Source organism: Oncorhynchus mykiss, chromosome 12 (assembly GCF_013265735.2).
Source record: "Oncorhynchus mykiss isolate Arlee chromosome 12, USDA_OmykA_1.1, whole genome shotgun sequence".
Taxonomy (NCBI): domain Eukaryota; kingdom Metazoa; phylum Chordata; class Actinopteri; order Salmoniformes; family Salmonidae; genus Oncorhynchus; species Oncorhynchus mykiss.
This window is the reverse complement of record NC_048576.1, coordinates 17,322,496-17,344,849: the sequence shown is the minus strand read 5'-3', so window position 1 is coordinate 17,344,849 and position 22,354 is coordinate 17,322,496. Positions and strand designations below refer to the sequence as shown.

The 22,354-nt window shown below is 45.9% G+C and overlaps 1 pseudogene; it reads right to left on the bottom strand.

Annotated features, from left to right (window-relative positions):
* Window positions 1-1,412: 1,412 nt before the first annotated feature.
* Window positions 1,413-19,266, bottom strand: LOC110536803 (annotated as a pseudogene).
* Between the last annotated feature and the right edge of the window lie 3,088 nt (window positions 19,267-22,354).

Here is a 22,354-nt window from a genome sequence, read left to right as displayed (position 1 = left end):
ATACATCATGTGTACATATGTACTGTATCTACAAAACATCCACAACTTTATACTGCACTTGAAAATATCATTCTTATTCAAAGTAAATATAAACACATCTTAAAGTTTCATATTTAATTTTACTTTCCATTGCATTATTGTTTAACATAAGCTATCACAGATCATTTCACATTTGATAATTTCTAGCAATCAAACCTACTACAGGTCAATGCACGTCATATGATCTAGACAGGGCTCATGCTCAGCATGTATTTTGTGCGCATTTGTTATCTGTCACAGGAAGATGCAGTGCAGTGCAATATGCCCATGTCTACAGCATTGTCTGATCATTACTTCATCAGGCTTGGAGTAACGCTTTGTTCTATGAGTGAGAGCAAGTGTGAGAGTGTGAGCGTGTGTGTGTGTGTGAGAGAGAGAGAGAGAGAGAGAGAGAGAGAGAGAGAGAGAGAGAGACAGAGAGAGAGAGAGAGAGAGTATAGAGGAGAGACAGAGAGAGAGAGAGAGAGAGAGAGAGAGAGAGAGAGAGAGACAGAGAGAGAGAGAGAGAGAGAGAGAGAGGCAGAGAGAGAGAGAGAGAGAGAGAGAGAGAGATAGAGAGATCAGTGTTTCTATGATATCCCATAGTTCTTAGAGGATCTAATGCTTCAATAACATGTAAATATCTTCATTCATAAATAACATCAACATATGTTTCATAACATCCAACACATGCTCCTTTTAACAAACTGTTCGTACATACAGTAGAACAAGTGAAGATCATATGCTTTGGCAGCACAAACACTAGTCCCAAGCAGTCACAGTATAGAAGTGTACAAGACAGATTACAGATGTAGGAATTTAATTTGAGTCAATTTGCTACCGCAGGAAAATAATCCTGCAGCAACAGGAAATGTGAATTATTTTGTGGATTATAATTAATGGACATTTTGTAGATTGATACATTTTCCATTAGAGCAAATGTCACGTTCTGACCTTAGTTCCTTTGTTTTGTCTTTTGTTTTAGTATGGTCAGGGCGTGAGTTGGGTGGGTTGTCTATGTTAGTTTGTCTATGATTTTCTATTTCTGTGTTTGGCCTGGTATGGTTCTCAATCAGAGGCAGCTGTCAATCGTTGTCCCTGATTGAGAACCATATTTAGGTAGCCTGTTTTCCATTGTGTTTTGTGGGTGGTTGTTTTCAGTCTTTGTTATTGTTTTCTTTGTTATTCAGTGTACTTTATTAAAAAGATGAACATGTACCACGCTGCGCATTGGTCCTCACCTTCTTCCACCAACAACAGCCGTTACAGCAAATCAAGTCTGACATTTCAAAGTGGAAATTACAAACTTCAGAAGCCTTTTTAAAACTCAAATACACTACTGCATAGCAGGATAATTCTCAGCAACAAAAGAGTGATACAATTAAGATCCTACATCTGTATGACTGTGTCATAACATCACAGTATTGAAGTATAGAACACAGATTATGACCACATCATAACATTGTACAGCAAAATCCAGGGTGGGGGGTCAGAGACAATGATGCAATCTATATGATGTAATCTATATGATGTCTATGGTAAGAGAGGAGGGGAATTCCTTGCGTTGAGACTGAGATAGGTAAGGATGGTGTAACAACGCGTTGTTTAACAACATACTTTAGCACCCTGTTCATTGAAATCCGGTTTCCAGGTTTTAGAGATAAGTGAAAGAGATCACTTTCCCCCAGAAGCAGTAAAGCATGCCTGAAAGACGGGAGATATTCTGTTGCACTTTCTTTTTGTTTCACTGGAAACACTGTGTTGATAAGTACATGAATCCAATAAGAATTCTGTCTGCACAAGAAGAATGAAGTTGTAAAAAGTGTGAGAGCCTTAATTTGCTGCCAATTCAGGTTCACATTACTGAAAGTAGGAAGACCTAGATTATGATTTGTGATTTTATTAGGATCCCTTTTGCCGATGCCAATGGAGACAGCTTGTCTTCCTGGGTTCCGACACATAACGAAAAAACATTAGACAAAAATACTTTACAATTTAAATACATTTAAAAACAATTGGATGATTGGAAGACAAAATATTATATTTAAGAGGAAATTAGAAAACGCTATTTAGGAGGGAGGAGGAGGAGGAAATGGGAGGAAGAAGAAGACAAGGGAGGAGGAGGACGAGGTCGTCTCTCAGTCGTCCGTGTCTTTGACGGTGTTGTCATTTAGGAGGACGTGCCAGCGCTCGATCTTCTTGTCTTTGTTCTTGAGACATTCAAGTGCTTCAGACACTCCCCCTTGCCTGTGATGCCCAGCTGGCATCCACCTGGAGGGAGATAAGAAGGTTTTTAAATATATTATTTTGAAGTCGGCTTAAAATCTGCACAATATTGTTTGTTAAATATAAAAATCAGTAACTACAAGTACATTCATTATGCCATCTCAACTGAACTCACCAATTAAATTGTTGGATTTCTCAACTCACCAATGAAAAACGCTGGGTGTGCCCATGTTATAGTCCCAACTCACCAATGAAATCGTTGGATGTTCCCATGTCATAGTCCCAAACGAAGATGTTCAGGATCTTCTTGGCCAGCTCACCATGTTTGATCTCATAGCTGAACTCCTGCAACACAACTTCAGCCATCAGACTCCATTTCTCAGTGCATAGACACAGACTGCCATTAGACTCTAATAAATAAAATAATAAAACAATGTCCTTGAACCTGATATTGTGCTGTTAGTGACAGATATGGAGGGGACACTAACCTCATTGAACTCTGGGTTGAGGGTCTTCTTCTTGATCTGGGTCTTGTTCTTGGCTTTCTTCCCCATGTCTGGTTTCAGGCAGCTGCAGGTCACAATCACAGGAAATAATCAATCAATAAAATAATCAATCAATTCATCCATCAATATTTTACTGCTGTAGGAAAAATAGATATTAGAGAGAGGAAACATAATCCGTCATGTTGAGAGGTATGTTAGAACATGTACATCTTGACGAAAGGGTCTGAGTATCCATTAGAGTCCATAGCTGCCAGGTGAGCACAGCGCACCACTCCCACTATCAGACGACCCTTCTGGGTGCTGTAGGTTAAAGAGACCAGGATACGACCCCTCTCCTCTGATTCATCCTCCTTCACCTGTAGGACACACACAAAAAGGTTTACAAGTACATTTACATCCACTACCATAAGAATTTTTCCCAAGGAGATTTACATATCAAAGACAGTCATGTACAGTATGTATAGATATAATCTCTCTGCTACTGGTCATGTATTCACCTGGTCAGTCATGTACAGTATGTCTATAGATATAATCTCTCTGCTACTGGTCATGTATTCACCTGGTCAGTCATGTACACTGAGTGTACAAAACATTAAGAACACCTGCTCTTTCCATGACAGACTGACCAGGTGAATCCAGGTGAAAGCTATGATCCCTTATTGATGTCACCTGTTAAATCCACTTCAATCAGTGTAGATGAAGGGAAGGAGACAGGTTAAGAATGATTTTTAAGCCTTGAGACAATTGAGACATGGATTGTGAATGTGTGCCATTCAGAGGGTGAATAGGCAAGACAACATATTTAAGTGCCTTTGAACAGGGTATGGTAGTAGGTGCCAGGTGCACCGGTTTGTGTCAAGCACTGCAACGCTGCTGGGTTTTTCATGCTCAACAGTTTCCTGTGTGTGTCAATAGTGGAAAGAAAGAAATCATGCAGATGACACCAGAATGCAGCTACTATCTTATGTGTGAACGTCAAGTGTAAACCTTGAGTACTGTGTCAGGTGTGAACGTCAAGTGTAAACCTTGAGTACTGTGTCAGGTGTGAAAGTCAAGTGTAAACCTTGAGTACTGTGTCAGGTGTGAACGTCAAGTGTAAACCTTGAGTACTGTGTCAGGTGTGAACGTCAAGTGTAAACCTTGAGTACTGTGTCAGGTGTGAACGTCAAGTGTAAACCTTGAGTACTGTGTCAGGTGTGAACGTCAAGTGTAAACCTTGAGTACTGTGTCAGGTGTGAACGTCAAGTGTAAACCTTGAGTACTGTGTCAGGTGTGAACGTCAAGTGTAAACCTTGAGTACTGTGTCAGGTGTGAACGTCAAGTGTAAACCTTGAGTACTGTGTCAGGTGTGAACGTCAAGTGTAAACCTTGAGTACTGTGTCAGGTGTGAACGTCAAGTGTAAACCTTGAGTACTGTGTCAGGTGTGAACGTCAAGTGTAAACCTTGAGTACTGTGTCAGGTGTGAACGTCAAGTGTAAACCTTGAGTACTGTGTCAGGTGTGAACGTCAAGTGTAAACCTTGAGTACTGTGGCAGGTGTGAACGTCAAGTGTAAACCTTGAGTACTGTGTCAGGTGTGAACGTCAAGTGTAAACCTTGAGTACTGTGTCAGGTGTGAACGTCAAGTGTAAACCTTGAGTACTGTGTCAGGTGTGAACGTCAAGTGTAAACCTTGAGTACTGTGTCAGGTGTGAACGTCAAGTGTAAACCCTGAGTGTCAAAATCAAATCAAATTTTATATGTCACATGCGTCGAATACAACAGTGTAGACTTTACTGTGATAGGCTTACTTACAAGCCCTTAACCAACAGTGTAGACTTTACTGTGATAGGCTTACTTACAAGCCCTTAACCAACAGTGTAGACTTTACTGTGATAGGCTTACTTACAAGCCCTTAACCAACAGTGTAGACTTTACTGTGATAGGCTTACTTACAAGCCCTTAACCAACAGTGTAGACTTTACTGTGATAGGCTTACTTACAAGCCCTTAACCAACAGTGTAGACTTTACTGTGATAGGCTTACTTACAAGCCCTTAACCAACAGTGTAGACTTTACTGTGATAGGCTTACTTACAAGCCCTTAACCAACAGTGTAGACTTTACTGTGATAGGCTTACTTACAAGCCCTTAACCAACAGTGTAGACTTTACTGTGATAGGCTTACTTACAAGCCCTTAACCAACAGTGTAGACTTTACTGTGATAGGCTTACTTACAAGCCCTTAACCAACAGTGTAGACTTTACTGTGATAGGCTTACTTACAAGCCCTTAACCAACAGTGTAGACTTTACTGTGATAGGCTTACTTACAAGCCCTTAACCAACAGTGTAGACTTTACTGTGATAGGCTTACTTACAAGCCCTTAACCAACAGTGTAGACTTTACTGTGATAGGCTTACTTACAAGCCCTTAACCAACAATGCAGTTTTAAGAAAATATGGTTAAGAAAATATTTACTAAATAAACAAAAATAAAAAATGTATTCTAAAAAAGTAACACAATAAAATACCAATAATGAGGCTATTAAAAGGGGGTACCAGTACTGAGTCAATGTGCGGGGATACAGGTTAGTCAAGGTAATTTGTACAGTCGTGGCCAAAAGTTTTGAGAATGACACAACTATTAATTTTCACAAAGTTTGCTGCTTCAGTGTCTTTAGGTATTTTTGTCAGATGTTACTATGGAATACTGAAGTAGAATTACAAGCATTTCTGTCACGCCCTGACCTTAGAGATCCTTTTTATATCTCTATTTTGGTTTGGTCAGGGCGTGAGTTGGGGTGGGCATTCTATGTTTTGTGTTTCTATGATTTTCTATTTCTGTTTTGGCCGGGTATGGTTCTCAATCAGGGACAGCTGTCTATCGTTGTCTCTGATTGGGAACCATACTTAGGTACCCTTTTTCCCACTTGTATTTGTGGGAAGTTAACTTAGCCTTAAGCTTCACGGTTTGTTTTGGTATGGTTTATTGGCGACATCTACTATTAAAAGTATGTATGCTCACCACGCTGCACCTTGGTCCTCTTCTTTTGACGGCCGTGACAATTTCATAAGTGTCAAAGGCTTTTATTGACAATTACATGAAGTTGATGCAGAGTCAATATTTGCAGTGTTGACCGTTCTTTTTCAAGATTTCTGCAATCCGCCCTGGCATGCTGTCAATTAACTTCTGGGCCACATCCTGACTGATGGCAGCCCATTCTTGCATTATCAATGCTTGGAGTTTGTCAGAATTTGTGGGTTTTTGTTTGTCCACCCGCCTCTTGAGGATTGACCACAAATTCTCAATGGGATTAAGGTCTGGGGAGTTTCCTGGCCATGGACCCAAAATATCGATGTTTTGTTCCCCGAGCCACTTAGTTATCACTTTTGCTTGATGGCAAGGTGCTCCATCATGCTGGGAAAGGCATTGTTCGTCACCAAACTGTTCCTGGATGGTTGGGAGAAGTTGCTCTCGGGGGATGTGTTGGTACCAGTCTTTATTCATGTCTGTGTTCTTAGGCAAATTGTGAGTGAGCCCACTCCCTTGGCTGAGAAGCAACCCCACACATAAATGGTCTCAGGATGCTTTACTGTTGGCATGACACAGGACTGATGGTAGCGCTCACCTTGTCTTCTCCGGACAAGCTTTTTTCCGGATGCCCCAAACAATCGGAAAGGGGATTCATTAGAGAAAATGACTTTACCCCAGTCCTCAGCAGTCCAATCCCTGTACCTTTTGCAGAATATCAGTCTGTTCCTGATGTCTATCCTGGAGAGAAGTGGCTTCTTTGCTGCCCTTCTTGACACCAGACCATCTTCCAAAAGTCTTCGCCTCACTGTGCGTGCAGATGCATTCACATCTGCCTGCTGCCATACCTGAGCAAGCTCTGTACTGGTGGTGCCCCGATCCCGCAGCTGAATCAACTTTAGGAGACGGTCCTGGCGCTTGCTGGACTTTCTTGGGCGTCTTGAAGCCTTCTTCACAACAAATGAACCGCTCTCCTTGAAGTTCTTGATGAGCCGATGAATGGATGATTTAGGTGCAATCTTACTAGCAGCAATATCCTTTCCTGTGAAGCCCTTTTTTATGCAAAGCAATGATGACGGCACATGTTTCCTTGCAGGTAACCATGATTGACAGAGGAAGAACAATGATTCCAAGCACCACCCTCCTTTTGAAGCTTCCAGTCTGTTATTCAAACTCAATCAGCATGACAGAGTGATCTCCAGCCTTGTCCTCGTCAACACTCACACCTGTGTTAACGAGAGAATCACTGACATGATGTCAGCTGGTCCTTTTGTGGCAGGGCTGAAATTCAGTGGAAATGTTTTTGGGGATTGAGTTCATTTACAAGGCAAAGAGGGACTTTGCAATTATTTGCAATTCATCTGATCACTCTTCATAACATTCTGGAGTATATGCAAATTGCCATCATACAAACTGAGGCAGCAGACTTTGTGAAAATTAATATTTATGTAATTCTCAAAACTTTTGGCCATGTCTGTACATGTAGGTAGAGGTAAAGTGACTATGCATTCAGGTGTAAATCTTAGGTATGAAAGTCAAGTGTAAACCCTGAGTACTGTGTCAGGTGTGAATCCCGTCTCAGGTGAGTCTTACCTCCTCCTCGTAGAGAGCCATGCCCCGGGCTGAACCTCCTGTGCCTGCCTTCTTCACCTGGGACAGGAGGGAGTTTGGGGGTGAGATCACTTCTATCAGTATTATTAACAGTTGGATCCCCAATGTACAAGTGGTTCAGTGGTTAGACAACCGTCTCCAGACATCATGGACACCCACTGTTGTAGTTCCTACCTGGACCACCCTCTCTAGACACACACTGTTGTAGTTCCTACCTGGACCACCCTCTCTAGACACATGCTGTTGTAGTTCCTACCTGGACCACCCTCTCTAGACACACACACTGTTGTAGTTCCTACCCGGACCACCCTCTCTAGACACACACTGTTGTAGTTCCTACCTGGACCACCCTCTCTAGACACACACTGTTGTAGGTCCTACCCGGACCACCCTCTCTAGACACATGCTGTTGTAGTTCTACCTGGACCACCCTCTCTAGACACATGTTGTTGTAGTTCCTACCTGGACCACCCTCTCTAGACACACACTGTTGTAGTTCCTACCTGGACCACCCTCTCTAGACACACACTGTTGTAGGTCCTACCCGGACCACCCTCTCTAGACACATGCTGTTGTAGTTCTACCTGGACCACCCTCTCTAGACACATGTTGTTGTAGTTCCTACCTGGACCACCCTCTCTAGACACACACTGTTGTAGGTCCTACCTGGACCACCCTCTCTAGACACACACTGTTGTAGGTCCTACCCGGACCACCCTCTCTAGACACATGCTGTTGTAGTTCTACCTGGACCACCCTCTCTAGACACATGTTGTTGTAGTTCCTACCTGGACCACCCTCTCTAGACAGACACTGTTGTAGTTCCTACCTGGACCACCCTCTCTAGACACACACTGTTGTAGGTCCTACCCGGACCACCCTCTCTAGACACATGCTGTTGTAGTTCCTACCTGGACCACCCTCTCTAGACAGACACTGTTGTAGTTCCTACCTGGACCACCCTCTCTAGACACACACTGTTGTAGTTCCTACCCGGACCACCCTCTCTAGACACATGTTGTTGTAGTTCCCACCTGGACCACCCTCTCTAGACACACACTGTTGTAGTTCCTACCTGGACCACCCTCTCTAGACAGACACTGTTGTAGTTCCTACCTGGACCACCCTCTCTAGACAGACACTGTTGTAGTTCCTACCTGGACCACCCTCTCTAGACACACACTGTTGTAGGTCCTACCCGGACCACCCTCTCTAGACACATGCTGTTGTAGTTCTACCTGGACCACCCTCTCTAGACACATGCTGTTGTAGTTCTACCTGGACCACCCTCTCTAGACACATGCTGTTGTAGTTCCTACCTGGACCACCCTCTCTAGACAGACACTGTTGTAGTTCCTACCCGGACCACCCTCTCTAGACACACACTGTTGTAGTTCCTACCTGGACCACCCTCTCTAGACAGACACTGTTGTAGTTCCTACCTGGACCACCCTCTCTAGACACACACTGTTGTAGTTCCTACCTGGACCCCCCTCTCTAGACACATGCTGTTGTAGTTCCTACCTGGACCACCCTCTCTAGACACACACTGTTGTAGTTCCTACCTGGACCACCCTCTCTAGACAGACACTGTTGTAGTTCCTACCTGGACCACCCTCTCTAGACAGACACTGTTGTAGTTCCTACCTGGACCACCCTCTCTAGACAGACACTGTTGTAGTTCCTACCTGGACCACCCTCTCTAGACACACACTGTTGTAGGTCCTACCCGGACCACCCTCTCTAGACACATGCTGTTGTAGTTCTACCTGGACCACCCTCTCTAGACACATGCTGTTGTAGTTCTACCTGGACCACCCTCTCTAGACACATGCTGTTGTAGTTCCTACCTGGACCACCCTCTCTAGACAGACACTGTTGTAGTTCCTACCTGGACCACCCTCTCTAGACACACACTGTTGTAGTTCCTACCTGGACCACCCTCTCTAGACAGACACTGTTGTAGTTCCTACCTGGACCACCCTCTCTAGACACACACTGTTGTAGTTCCTACCTGGACCCCCCTCTCTAGACACATGCTGTTGTAGTTCCTACCTGGACCACCCTCTCTAGACAGACACTGTTGTAGTTCTACCTGGACCACCCTCTCTAGACACACACTGTTGTAGTTCCTACCTGGACCACTCTCTCTAGACACATGCTGTTGTAGTTCCTACCTGGACCACTCTCTCTAGACACACACTGTTGTAGTTCCTACCTGGATCACCCTCTCTAGACACATGCTGTTGTAGTTCCTACCTGGACCACCCTCTCTAGACACATGCTGTTGTAGTTCCTACCTGGACCACCCTCTCTAGACACATGCTGTTGTAGTTCCTACCTGGACCACCCTCTCTAGACAGACACTGTTGTAGTTCCTACCTGGACCACCCTCTCTAGACACACACTGTTGTAGTTCCTACCCGGACCACCCTCTCTAGACACATGTTGTTGTAGTTCCCACCTGGACCACCCTCTCTAGACACACACTGTTGTAGTTCCTACCTGGACCACCCTCTCTAGACAGACACTGTTGTAGTTCCTACCTGGACCACCCTCTCTAGACAGACACTGTTGTAGTTCCTACCTGGACCACCCTCTCTAGACACACACTGTTGTAGGTCCTACCCGGACCACCCTCTCTAGACACATGCTGTTGTAGTTCTACCTGGACCACCCTCTCTAGACACATGCTGTTGTAGTTCTACCTGGACCACCCTCTCTAGACACATGCTGTTGTAGTTCCTACCTGGACCACCCTCTCTAGACAGACACTGTTGTAGTTCCTACCCGGACCACCCTCTCTAGACACACACTGTTGTAGTTCCTACCTGGACCACCCTCTCTAGACAGACACTGTTGTAGTTCCTACCTGGACCACCCTCTCTAGACACACACTGTTGTAGTTCCTACCTGGACCCCCCTCTCTAGACACATGCTGTTGTAGTTCCTACCTGGACCACCCTCTCTAGACACACACTGTTGTAGTTCCTACCTGGACCACCCTCTCTAGACAGACACTGTTGTAGTTCCTACCTGGACCACCCTCTCTAGACAGACACTGTTGTAGTTCCTACCTGGACCACCCTCTCTAGACAGACACTGTTGTAGTTCCTACCTGGACCACCCTCTCTAGACACACACTGTTGTAGGTCCTACCCGGACCACCCTCTCTAGACACATGCTGTTGTAGTTCTACCTGGACCACCCTCTCTAGACACATGCTGTTGTAGTTCTACCTGGACCACCCTCTCTAGACACATGCTGTTGTAGTTCCTACCTGGACCACCCTCTCTAGACAGACACTGTTGTAGTTCCTACCCGGACCACCCTCTCTAGACACACACTGTTGTAGTTCCTACCTGGACCACCCTCTCTAGACACATGCTGTTGTAGTTCTACCTGGACCACCCTCTCTAGACACATGCTGTTGTAGTTCTACCTGGACCACCCTCTCTAGACACATGCTGTTGTAGTTCCTACCTGGACCACCCTCTCTAGACAGACACTGTTGTAGTTCCTACCTGGACCACCCTCTCTAGACACACACTGTTGTAGTTCCTACCTGGACCCCCCTCTCTAGACACATGCTGTTGTAGTTCCTACCTGGACCACCCTCTCTAGACACATGTTGTTGTAGTTCCTACCTGGACCACCCTCTCTAGACACACACTGTTGTAGTTCCTACCTGGACCACCCTCTCTAGACACATGCTGTTGTAGTTCCTACCCGGACCACCCTCTCTAGACACATGTTGTTGTAGTTCTACCTGGACCACCCTCTCTAGACACATGTTGTTGTAGTTCTACCTGGACCACCCTCTCTAGACACACACTGTTGTAGTTCCTACCTGGACCACCCTCTCTAGACACACACTGTTGTAGTTCCTACCTGGACCACCCTCTCTAGACACATGCTGTTGTAGTTCCTACCTGGACCACCCTCTCTAGACACATGTTGTTGTAGTTCCTACCTGGACCACCCTCTCTAGACACACACTGTTGTAGTTCCTACCTGGACCACCCTCTCTAGACACATGCTGTTGTAGTTCCTACCTGGACCACCCTCTCTAGACACATGTTGTTGTAGTTCCTACCTGGACCACCCTCTCTAGACACACACTGTTGTAGTTCTACCTGGACCACCCTCCCTTTTTCTCCCTAATTTTGTGATATCCAATTGCGATCTTGTCTCATCGCTGCAACTCCCCAAAGGGCTTGGGAGACGCGAAAGTCGAGTCATGCTTCTTAACACCTGCTCACTTAACCCAGAAACCAGCTGCACCAATGTGTCGGAGGAAACACTGTTCAACTGACGACAGCTTGCAGGCACCCGGTCCTCCACAAGGAGTCGCTAGAGTGCGATGAGCCAAGTAAAACCCCCCCCCCGGCCAAACCCTCTCCTAACCCAGACGACGCTGGGCCAATTGTGCGCCACCCTATGGGACTCCTGGTCACGGCCGGTTGTCACGGTGGGATCGAACCCCAGGCTGTAGTGATGTCGCAGGCTGTAGTGACGACCGCTGCGCCACTCGGGAGGCCCAGGAAGAGGAGTTTTATTCTCTTACTCTCTTCTTGCATCACAGAACAGTTTTTATTCTCCTTTTTCCCTTTAGCTCTGGGAAATCGTACTGATTTAAATGGAGAGCCACTGAACAAAACTGGACCAATATCAATGTAAACATTTTCATTTCATTTGAAATGGAATCATTTCCGAATCATTTCAGATGGCCCAGTGGGTCAGTCATACAGTATATCCAGTAGTGGTATGGTTGAGGCTGTTATTACCGCAGTGTTTTGCGCTGCATGTCGTCATCAGTGATACCGTGGTACACCAGAGTCTCATTCCACACTGGGTTCAGAGTGCCCTTCAGGGTCTTAGTACGCAGCTTGTTAGACTGGAGGAAAACGGGGAGAGGGGGAGGGGAGAGACAGGGGAAGAAATAGAGCAGGAGACAAAGGGAGATAGATGGAGAGAGACAGAGAGAGAGAAAGATTTCTTATTTTCACTTAGTGCAAAGTTTGTTCGACTTTTAGACTGTCTAACAGACTGTGGAGAGAAGATTAATAGATATACAGTACATGATTACTTCACCGGGGGAAACATCTGTGTCAACAGGAAGCAGGAGTACAGGCCTACTGTGTGGTCCAGTGATTAAAGATCCCAGATATACAGCCTAAGCTACCAGAGTCGGTATTGGGTTCGAATTCGACCCATGCCCTTCTAACATACAAACTCTCCTAGTTTTTCTGTCTCCTCTTCACTGTCCTATCTCATTAAAGAAAATACATCAAACCAGGGCTACAACACAAAGACAAGATTATAGGAAACTAGAAGTGTTGAAGTTACCTTACTGGCTCCAGGTAAGAGGTTCAACTTGACGTAGGGGTCTGCTAGTCCGTTAGAGTCCATTGGCTTTAAACCCTGTGAGAAAGAGAGAGAGAGAGAGAGAGAGAGAGAGAGAGAGAGAGAGGGAGAGTGAGTGAAAGCGAGAGCAAGATGTCATCAAGGCAAAGGGTGGCTACTTTGAAGAATCTCAAATATAAAATATATGTATATTTGTTTAACACTTTTTTGGTTACTACATGATTCCATATGTGTTATTTCATAGTTTTGATGTCTTCACTATTATTCTACAATGTAGAAAATAGTAAAAATAATTTTAAAACCCTGGAATGAGTAGGTGTGTCCAGAATTTTGACTGGTACTGTGTATACGTATCCACTGTGTCGTGTGTGTGTGTTTTTACCTTGGCTTTGACTATGTTGCAGTGCAGCGTGTTGTTCCCCTGTTCATAATGCAGAATGAACTCCAGCAACCCCAGCGTGGCTGATGGACAGAACAAAATAATGACAAAAGAAAGTCAGATTGGTTTCTGCTACCAACAAAGAGATAGGGAGAGGGAATAACAGAACCACAGGGAGAGGGAGAGGGAATAACAGAACCACAGGGAGAGGGAGAGGGAATAACAGAACCACAGAGAGAGGGAGAGTGTGTACATTAGAACACATGTATTTTATGGTTGTTCTACGCAAAGGAATTATCTGTAGAGCTCTGAGACAGGATTGTGTCGAGGCACAGATCTGGGGAACGGTACCAAAAAATGTCTGCAGCATTGACGGTCTCAAAGAACACAGTGGCCTCCATCATTCTTAAATGGAAGAAGTTTGGAACCACCAAGACTCTTCCTAGAGCTTCGGCTGCCTGGCCGAACTGAGCAATCAGGGGAGAAGGGCCTTTGTCAGGGAGGTGACCAAGAACCCGATAGTCACTCTGACAGAGCTCCAGAGTTCCTCTGTAGAGATGGGAGAAACTTCCAGAAAGACAACCATCTCTGCAACACTCCAATCGAGCCTTTATAGTAGTAGAGTGGCCAGACGGAAGCCACTCCCCAGTAAAAGGTACATGACAGCCCACTTGAAGTTTGCCAAAAGGCACCTAAAGGACTCTCAGACCATGAGAAACAAGATTCTCTGGTCTGATGAAACCAAGATTGAACTCTTTGGCCTGAATGCCAAGCGTCACGTCTGGGGGAAAGCTGGCACCATCCCTACGGTGAAGCATGGTGGTGGCAGCATCATGCTGTGGGGATGCTTTTCAGCAGCAGTGACTGGGAAACTAATCAGGATTGTTTCCTAATCAGGAAAGATGAACAGAGCAGTACAGAGAGATCCTTGATGAAAACCTTCTCCAGAGCACTCATGACCTCAGACTGGGGCGAAAGTTCACCTTCCTACAGGAAAACGACCTTAAGCACAAGTCTCTGAATGCCCTTGAGTGGCCAAGCCAGAGCCTGGACTTGAATCCGATCGAACATCTCTGGAGAGACCTGAAAATAGCTGTGCAGCGATGCTCCCCATCCAACCTGACAGACCTTGAGAGGATCTGCAGAGAAGAATGGGAGAAACTCTCCAAATACAGCTGTGCCTTGTAGCGTCATACCCAAGAAGATGCAAGGCTGTAATCGCTGCCAAACATGCTTCAACAAAGTACTGAGGAAAGGGTCTGAATACCTACTGTTGAGTCGGAAGTTTACATACACCTTAGCCAAATACATTTAAACTCAGTTTTTCACAATTCCTGACATTTAATCCTAGTAAAGGATAGGATTCTCTATCTTGGGTCAGTTAGGATCACCACTTTAATTTAAGAATGTGAAATGTCAGAATAATAGTAGAGAGAATTATTTATTTCCGCATTTATTTATTTAATCACATCCCCAGTAGGTCACAAGTTTACATACACTCAATTAGTATTTGGTAGCATTGCCTTTAAATTGTTTAAATTGGGTCAAACGTTTCAGGTAGCCTTCCACAAGCTTGCCACAATAAGTTGGGTGAATTTCTCCTGACAGAGCTGGTGTAACTGAGTCAGGTTTGTAGGCCTCCTTGCTCACATATGCTTTTTCAGCTCTGCCCACAAATGTTCTTTAATGTCCTTAAGCCATTTTGCCACAACTTTGGAAGTATGCTTGGGGTCATTGTCCATTTGGAAGACCCATTTGTGACCTAACTTTAACTGATGTCTTGAGATGTTGGTTCAATATATCCACATAATTTCCCTGCCTCATGATGCCATCTATTTTGTGAAGTGCACCAGTCCCTCCTGCAGCAAAGCACCCCCACAACATGATGCTGCCACCCCCGTGCTTCAAGGTTGGGATGGTGTTCTTCGGCATGCAAGCCTCCCCCTTTTTCCTCCAAACATAATGATGGTCATTATGGCCAAACAGTTATATTTTTGCTTCATCAGACCAGAGGACATTTCTCCAAAAAGTACGATCTTTGTCCCCATGTGCAGTTACAAACCGTAGTCTGGCTTTCTTATGCCGGTTTTGGAGCAGTGGCTTCTTCCTTGCTGAGCGGCCTTTCAGGTTATGTCAATATAGGACTCCTTTTGCTAGAATAATTTTGTACCTGGTTCCTCCAGTATCTTCACATGGTCCTTTGCTGTAGTTCTAGGATTGATTTGCACTTTTCGCACCAAAGCACGTTCATCTCTAGGAGACAGAACACGTCTCATTCCTGAGCGGTATGATGGCTGCGTGGTCCCTTCAGGTGTTTGGACATTTCTCCCAACGATGAACCAGACTTGTGGAGGTCTACAATTTGTTTTCTGAGGTCTTGGCTGATTTCTTTTGATTTTCCCATGATGTCAAGCAAAGAGGCACTGAGTTTGAAGGTAGGTCTTGAAATACATCCACAGGTACACCTCCAATTGACTCAAATTATGTCAATTAGCCTATCAGAAGCTTCTAAAGCCATGACATCATTTTCTGGAATTTTCCAAGCTATAAAGGCAGAGTCAACTTAGTGTATGTAAACTTTTGACCCACTGTAATTGGGATACAGTGAATTATAAGTGAAAAAATCTGTCTGTAAACAATTGTTGGAAAAATGACGTGTCATGCACAAAGTAGTAGTCCTAACCGACTTGCCAAAACTATAGTTTGTTATTAACAAGAAATGTGTGTAGTGGTTGAAAAACAAGTTTTAATAATTCTAAGTGTATGTAAACTTCCGACTTCAACTATAAATGTGATATATATTTATTCCATATTTTTTTACACATTTGCAAAAAAATGTAAAAACATTGTTTTTGCATTGTCATCATGGGGTATTGTGTGTAGATTGATGAAGGGAATTTGTAAAAATTAATTTTAGAACAAGGCTGCAACGTAACTAAATGTGGAAAAAGTCGAGGGATCTCAATACTTTCCGAATGCACTGTAGGTCGGGGTAAAGTGACTAGGCAACAGGATATATGATAAATAGTAGCAGCAGCATATGTGATGTGTCAAAAGAGTTAGGACAAAAAGGTCAATGCTTTAGCAGTATAATGGCTTGTGGGTAGAAGATGTTTAGTGTCCTGTTGGTTGCATACTTCGATACCGTATAAACATTTTTTTTACAAATCTTTCACCTTTATTTAACCAGGTAGGCCAGTTGAGAACAAGTTCTCATCTACAACTGCGACCTGGCCAAGATAAAGCAAAGCAGTGCGACAAAAACAACAACACAGAGTTACACATAAACAAATGTACAGTCAGTAACACAATATAAAAATCTATGTATAGTGTGTGCAAATGTAGAAGAGTGGGGAGGTAAGGCAATAAATAGGCCATTACTGCTGTAGTGATAGATGCGCAGATGATGATGTGCAAGTAGAGATACTGGGGTGCAAAAGAGCAAGAGGGTAATTAATAATATGTGGATGAGGTAGTTGGGTGTGCTATTTACAGATTGGCTGTGTACAGGTACAGTGATCGGTAAGCTGCTCTGACAGCTGAATCTTAAAGTTAGAGAGGGAGATATGTCTCCAGCTTCAGAGATTTTTGCAATTCGTTCCAGTCATTGGCAGCAGAGAACAGGAAGGAAGGGCGGCCAAAGGAAGTGCTGGCTTTGGGGATGACCAGTGAAATATACCTGCTGGAGCGTGTGCTACGGGTGGGTGCTGCTATGGTGAACAGTGAGCTGAGATAAGGTGGGGCTTTACCTAGCAAAGACGTATAGATGACCTGGAGCCAGTGGGCTTGGTGACGGATATGTAGTGAGGGCCAGCCAACGAGAGAATGCAGGTTGCAGTGGTGGGTAGTATATGGGGCTTTGGTGACATACCCGATGGCACTGTGATAACTACATCCAGTTTGCTGAGAAGAGTGTTGGGGGCTATTTTGTAAATTACATCCCCGAAGTCAAGGATCGGTAGGATAGTCAGTTTTATGAGGGTATGTTTGGAAGGAGGCTTTGTTGCGAAATAGGAAGCCGATTCTAGATTTAATTTTGGATTGGAGATGCTTTATGTGAGTCTGGAAGGAGAGTTTAGAGTCTAACCAGACACCTAGGTATTTGTGGTTGTCCACATATTCTAGATCAGAACCGTCCAGAGTAGTGATGCTAGTCGGGCGGGAGGGTGTGTGCAGCGATCGGTTGAAGAGCATGCATTTAGTTTTACTTGCATTTAAAAGTAGTTGGAGGCCACGGAAGGAGAGTTGTATGGCGTTGAAGCTCATTTGGAGGTTTGTTAGCACAGTGACCAAAGAATGGCCAGATATACAAAATGGTGTTGTCTGCGTAGAGGTGGATAAGAGAATCACCAGCAGCGAGAGCAACATCATTGATGTATACAGAGAAAAGAGTCGGCCCGAGAATTGAACCCTGTGGCACCCCCATAGAGACTGCCAGAGGTCCGGACAACAGGCACTCCTTTGAAACACTGAACTCTATCTGAGAAGTAGTTGGTGAACCAGATGAGGCAGTCATTTGAGAAGCCAAGGCTATTGAGTCTGTCGATAAGAATGCGATGATTGACAGTCGAAAGCCTTGGCCAGGTCAATGAAGACGGCTGCACAGTATTGTCTTTTATCGATGGTTATGATATAATTTAGGACCTTGAGCGTGGCTGAGGTGCACCCATGACCAGCTCGGAAACCAGATTGCATAGTGGAGAAGGTACGGTGGGATTCGAGATGGTCGGTGATCTGTTTGTTAACTTTTAGAAAGGCAGGGCAGTATGGACATAGTTCTGTAACAGTTTGGGTCTAGCGTGTCTCTCCCTTTGAAGAGGGGGATGACTGCAGCAGCTTTCCAATCTTTGGGGATCTCAGACGATACAAAAGAGAGGTTGAATAGGCTAGTAATAGGTGTTGCAACAATTTTGGCGGATAATTTTAGAAAGAGAGGGTCCAGATTGTCTAGCTCAGCTGATTCGTAGGGATCCAGATTTTGCAGCTCTTTCAGAATATCAGCTGTCTGGATTTGGGTGAAGGAGAAGCGGGGGGGGGGGGGGGGGGGGGGGGAGCAGAGAGAACAGCCTATAACTTGGGTGGCTGGAGTCTTTGACAATTTTTAGGTCCTTCCACTGACACGGCCTGGTATAGCGGTCCTGGATGGCAGGGAGCTCAGCCCCAGTGATGTACTGCGCTGTACTCAGCACTCTCTGTAGCACCTTGCGGTCGTGTGCCTTGCAGTTGCCATATCAAACGGTGGTGCAGCTCTCAAAGGTGCAGCTGTAGAACTTTTTGAGGATCTGAAGGCCCATGCTGAATCTTTTCAGCCTCCTGACGGGGAAGAGGCGTTTTTGTGCCCTCTTCACAACTGTGTTGTTGTGTGGGGACTATGATAGGACCTTAGTGATGTGGACACCTAGGAACGTGAAGCTCTCCACCCACTCCACTTCAGCCAAGTCAATGTGAATGGGGGCGTGCTCGGCCCTCCGTTTCCTGTAGTCCACGATCAGCTCCCTTGTCTTGCTGACGTTGAGGGAAAGTTTGTTGTCCTGGCACCACACTGCCAGGTCACTGACCTCCTCCCTATAGGCTGTCTCGTCGTCGGTGATCAAGCCAACCACCATTGTGTCGACAGCAAACTTAATGATGGTGTAGAAGTCGTGGGTGAACAGGGAGTACAGGAGGGGACTATGCATGCACCCCTTACGGGCCACCATGTTGAGGGTCAGCATGGCGGATGTGTTGTAACCTCTAACCCCTAAACCTAACCCTAAACCTTAACCCCAAACCCCTAACCCTAATTTTAACCCTAACCATCATTTTAACCCTTAACCTAACCTCTAAGCCTAAAAAAGGCATTTTCCTTGTGGGGACATTCAAATGTTCCTTGTTTTACTATCTGGTCCCCACAAGGATAGTAAAACCAAACACACACACACACACTCACTTACTGGATTCATCAGAGTCGTATTCGTTGTCATTGTCTTCGTTGGGAGCGGGGCCTGTGCGTGGTTCCATGCTGGGTTTGGGGGCAGGAGTGGGTTTCTCCTCCCTGACTAGAGGTGGCGCTCTCTCCTCTCTCTGCTGTGGGCATCTGCTCTTCTGTGGTGCAGGGGCTAACGAAGAGAAATACAGATATCTAGCCAGTCTCAATTTCAAAGTAGAACCGATTATGCAAGTTAGTCATTGGTGGCAATTGGTAGGTTAACAAAACCAAAGTTGTTTCTTCTTATCTATTGACTGCTTTCAGAGGGGAGAAGGCAACACATATGTCATTTTGTAATTTGGGTGAAATGTCCCTTTAATCATACCCTGTGCTGTGACTGTGTCAGCTGGAGCTGGTGGGTTCTCTCTTCCCCTGGCTGTGGGAGGTTTGGAGCCTAACTGTCTTTCCATCTTCACCACCTCCTCCACCACGGCAGGGCTAACCTGGGCCTCAGCAACACCCTCTAGTGTCTGAGCAGAGCTATTGCCCTCTGGGTCCTGTTGCTCCGAACTGGAGTATGGGGGCTCATCAGTGGGCTCTGAGATGAGACAGAGAGAGGAAGATGACATTTTGAAATATATATGTCCTCGATACCCAACATCTGAGACAAACTAAAAGCTTTTGCTTTTACCTCTCATACAAATCCAACTAGTAGTGAAATGGAAATGCTTGTTTCCACTGCTCACCTTGGTTTTGTATGTTGGAATAGGAGTTATCTTGCTGCTCCTGCCGCTCTGTGTAGTCCTCTGTACCAGGGTCTGGCTGGTAGCTGGGCTGGGCACTGGGCTGGTGATGGGCATGGGTAGGGGTCTGGGTACGGGGATAGGGCTGGGCACTGGGCTGGTGATGGGCATGGGTAGGGGTCTGGGTATGGGGGCTCTCTGTACCTGTCCCTCTGGGCCTGGAGATGGGCAGGGGAGCAGGGAGGACTTGCTGGGGTTGGCCCTTAAAGAACCATGCTCCAGAACGCTTCAACATCTAGACATAAAACGAGAGATGGAGAGACACAGAGGAAGAGAGAGAGAGGGAAGAGATGTAGAGATAGAATGAGAGAGAGATCACGGGAGATATAGCGAGAGAGAGATGGAGAGGTAGAGAATTAGATGGAAAGAGAGAAAATGAGATGGGGGTAGTGTGCTTAGCAGCTGAGTTAACGCACATTGATTGACAAGTAGGACCATTTAATTAAAGGGTCTGAAACATAGTGACTGAACATGCTGAACCCTCATCTCCCTCCTTCTCTCGTCTACCCATTCACTCCCTTCCCCCTTCACTCTCTTCCTCTCTCCCCCTTCTCTCTCTTCCTCTCTCCACCTTCTCTCTTTTACCCCTTATCTTCCTACTTCTCTCTCTTCTACCCCTTATCTTCCTCTCTCTCCCCTTCTCTCTCCATCTGTCTCTCCATTTAGATTTTGAAGGGACAGACAACCACAATCGTTTCTCATAAGAGGGAATATTCAATGGAGGATAATTAGAGGGTACCGAGAATTATTATTAAAATGATTAAAACTACTGACTGTCTCTCCACCCCTTCTTTCCTCCCCTGATCACTCTCCCCTTGTCTCCTCCCCCTCTGCCCCTCACGCCTCTCCTCTCACTTCTTTCCTCCCCTCATCATTCTCCCCTTGTCTCCTCCCCCTCTGCTCCTCACGCCTCTCCTCTCACTTCTTTCCTCCCCTCATCACTCTCCCCTTGGCTCCTCCCCCTCTGGCCCTCACGCCTCTCCTCTCACTTCTTTCCTCCCCTCATCACTCTCCCCTTGTCTTCTCCCCCTCTGCCCCTCACGCCTCTCCTCTCACTTCTTTCCTCTCTCTCTTTCCACCTCACTTCTTGATGTTCACTGCAGATCCTACAAACCCACACTGGAGATGATGAACGGCTGTTCTGAATCCCACACATGTGCTGGAGGCAGAAACACACACGCGCGCACACACACGCGCGCGCACACACACACACACACACACACACACACACACACACACACACACACACACACACACACACACACACACACACACACAGGTCTCTTGAGGCAGTGCAGGTACACACACAATTTTACAGTTCATGTAGTGAATGGACAGGATAACATTTTCTAATTCACACACTTATCAAGAGAACATCCCCGATCATCCCTACTGTCTATGATCTTGTGGACTCACGAAACACACATGCTTCGTTTGTAAAGGATTTCTGAGTGTTGGAGTGTGCCCTTGGCTATCTGTTTAAAAAACAAGAACATGGTGCCATCTGGTTTGGTTAATATCAGGAATTTGAAATGATTTATACTTTTAATTTTATAGTTAAGTATATTTTAGCAATTACATTTACTTTTGATAATTATGATTATTAATTTGTTTATTTATTTTTTACTCCTTTTTCTCCCCAACTTCTTGGTATCCAATGTAACGTTCTGGGTGTAGTGGGTGAGAAGTCATGCGCAGGAAGCAGAGAGTTCAGGGTAGTGCTAATTTAATGCACAAAACGGCGAACATAAGCCAACCCCACGAAAACACAGGGCACACAACAAAACAAACGCCCCAAACACGGGGACTTAAACTGTCCAGCAAAACCCACGAAATGGGAAACACGTAACCCACAGACTTGCACACAAGTTACACAAAACAAAGGAACTAAGGTCAGAACGTGACAGTACCCCCCCCCCAAAGGTGCGGACTCCGGCCGCAAAACCTGAACCTATAGGGGAGGGTCTGGGTGGGTGTCTGTCCGGGGTGGCGGTTCTGGCGCGGGACCCCACTCCACCATAGTCTTTCTCCTCCTCCTTAACCGCCTCCGTGGCCTCTTAAGAGCGGCAACCCTCGCCGCCGACTTCGGACTGGGGACCCTAGCCACTTGTCCCGAATGGACGGGAGATTCCGGCAGCGCCGGACAGGCGGGAGACTCCGGCAGCTCCGGAGTGAAGGGCGATTCCGGCATCGCCGGCGTGACAGGCGCCTCTGGCAGCTCCTGGCTGACTGACGGCTCCTGCAGCTCCTGGCTGACTGACGGCTCTTGCAGCTCCTGGTTGACTGGCAGCTCAGGACAGACTGGCGGCTCTGGCAGCTCAGGACAGACTGGCGGCTCTGGCAACTCAGGACAGACGGGAGACTCTGGCAGCGCTGGGCAGGAGGAAGGCTCTGGCAGCGCTGGACAAGCGGGAGCACCTGTAGGGAGAAGACGGAGAGACAGCCTGGTGCGGGGGGCTGCCACCGGAGGGCTGGTTTGTGGAGGTGGCACGGGATAGACCGGACCGTGAACGCACACTGGAGCT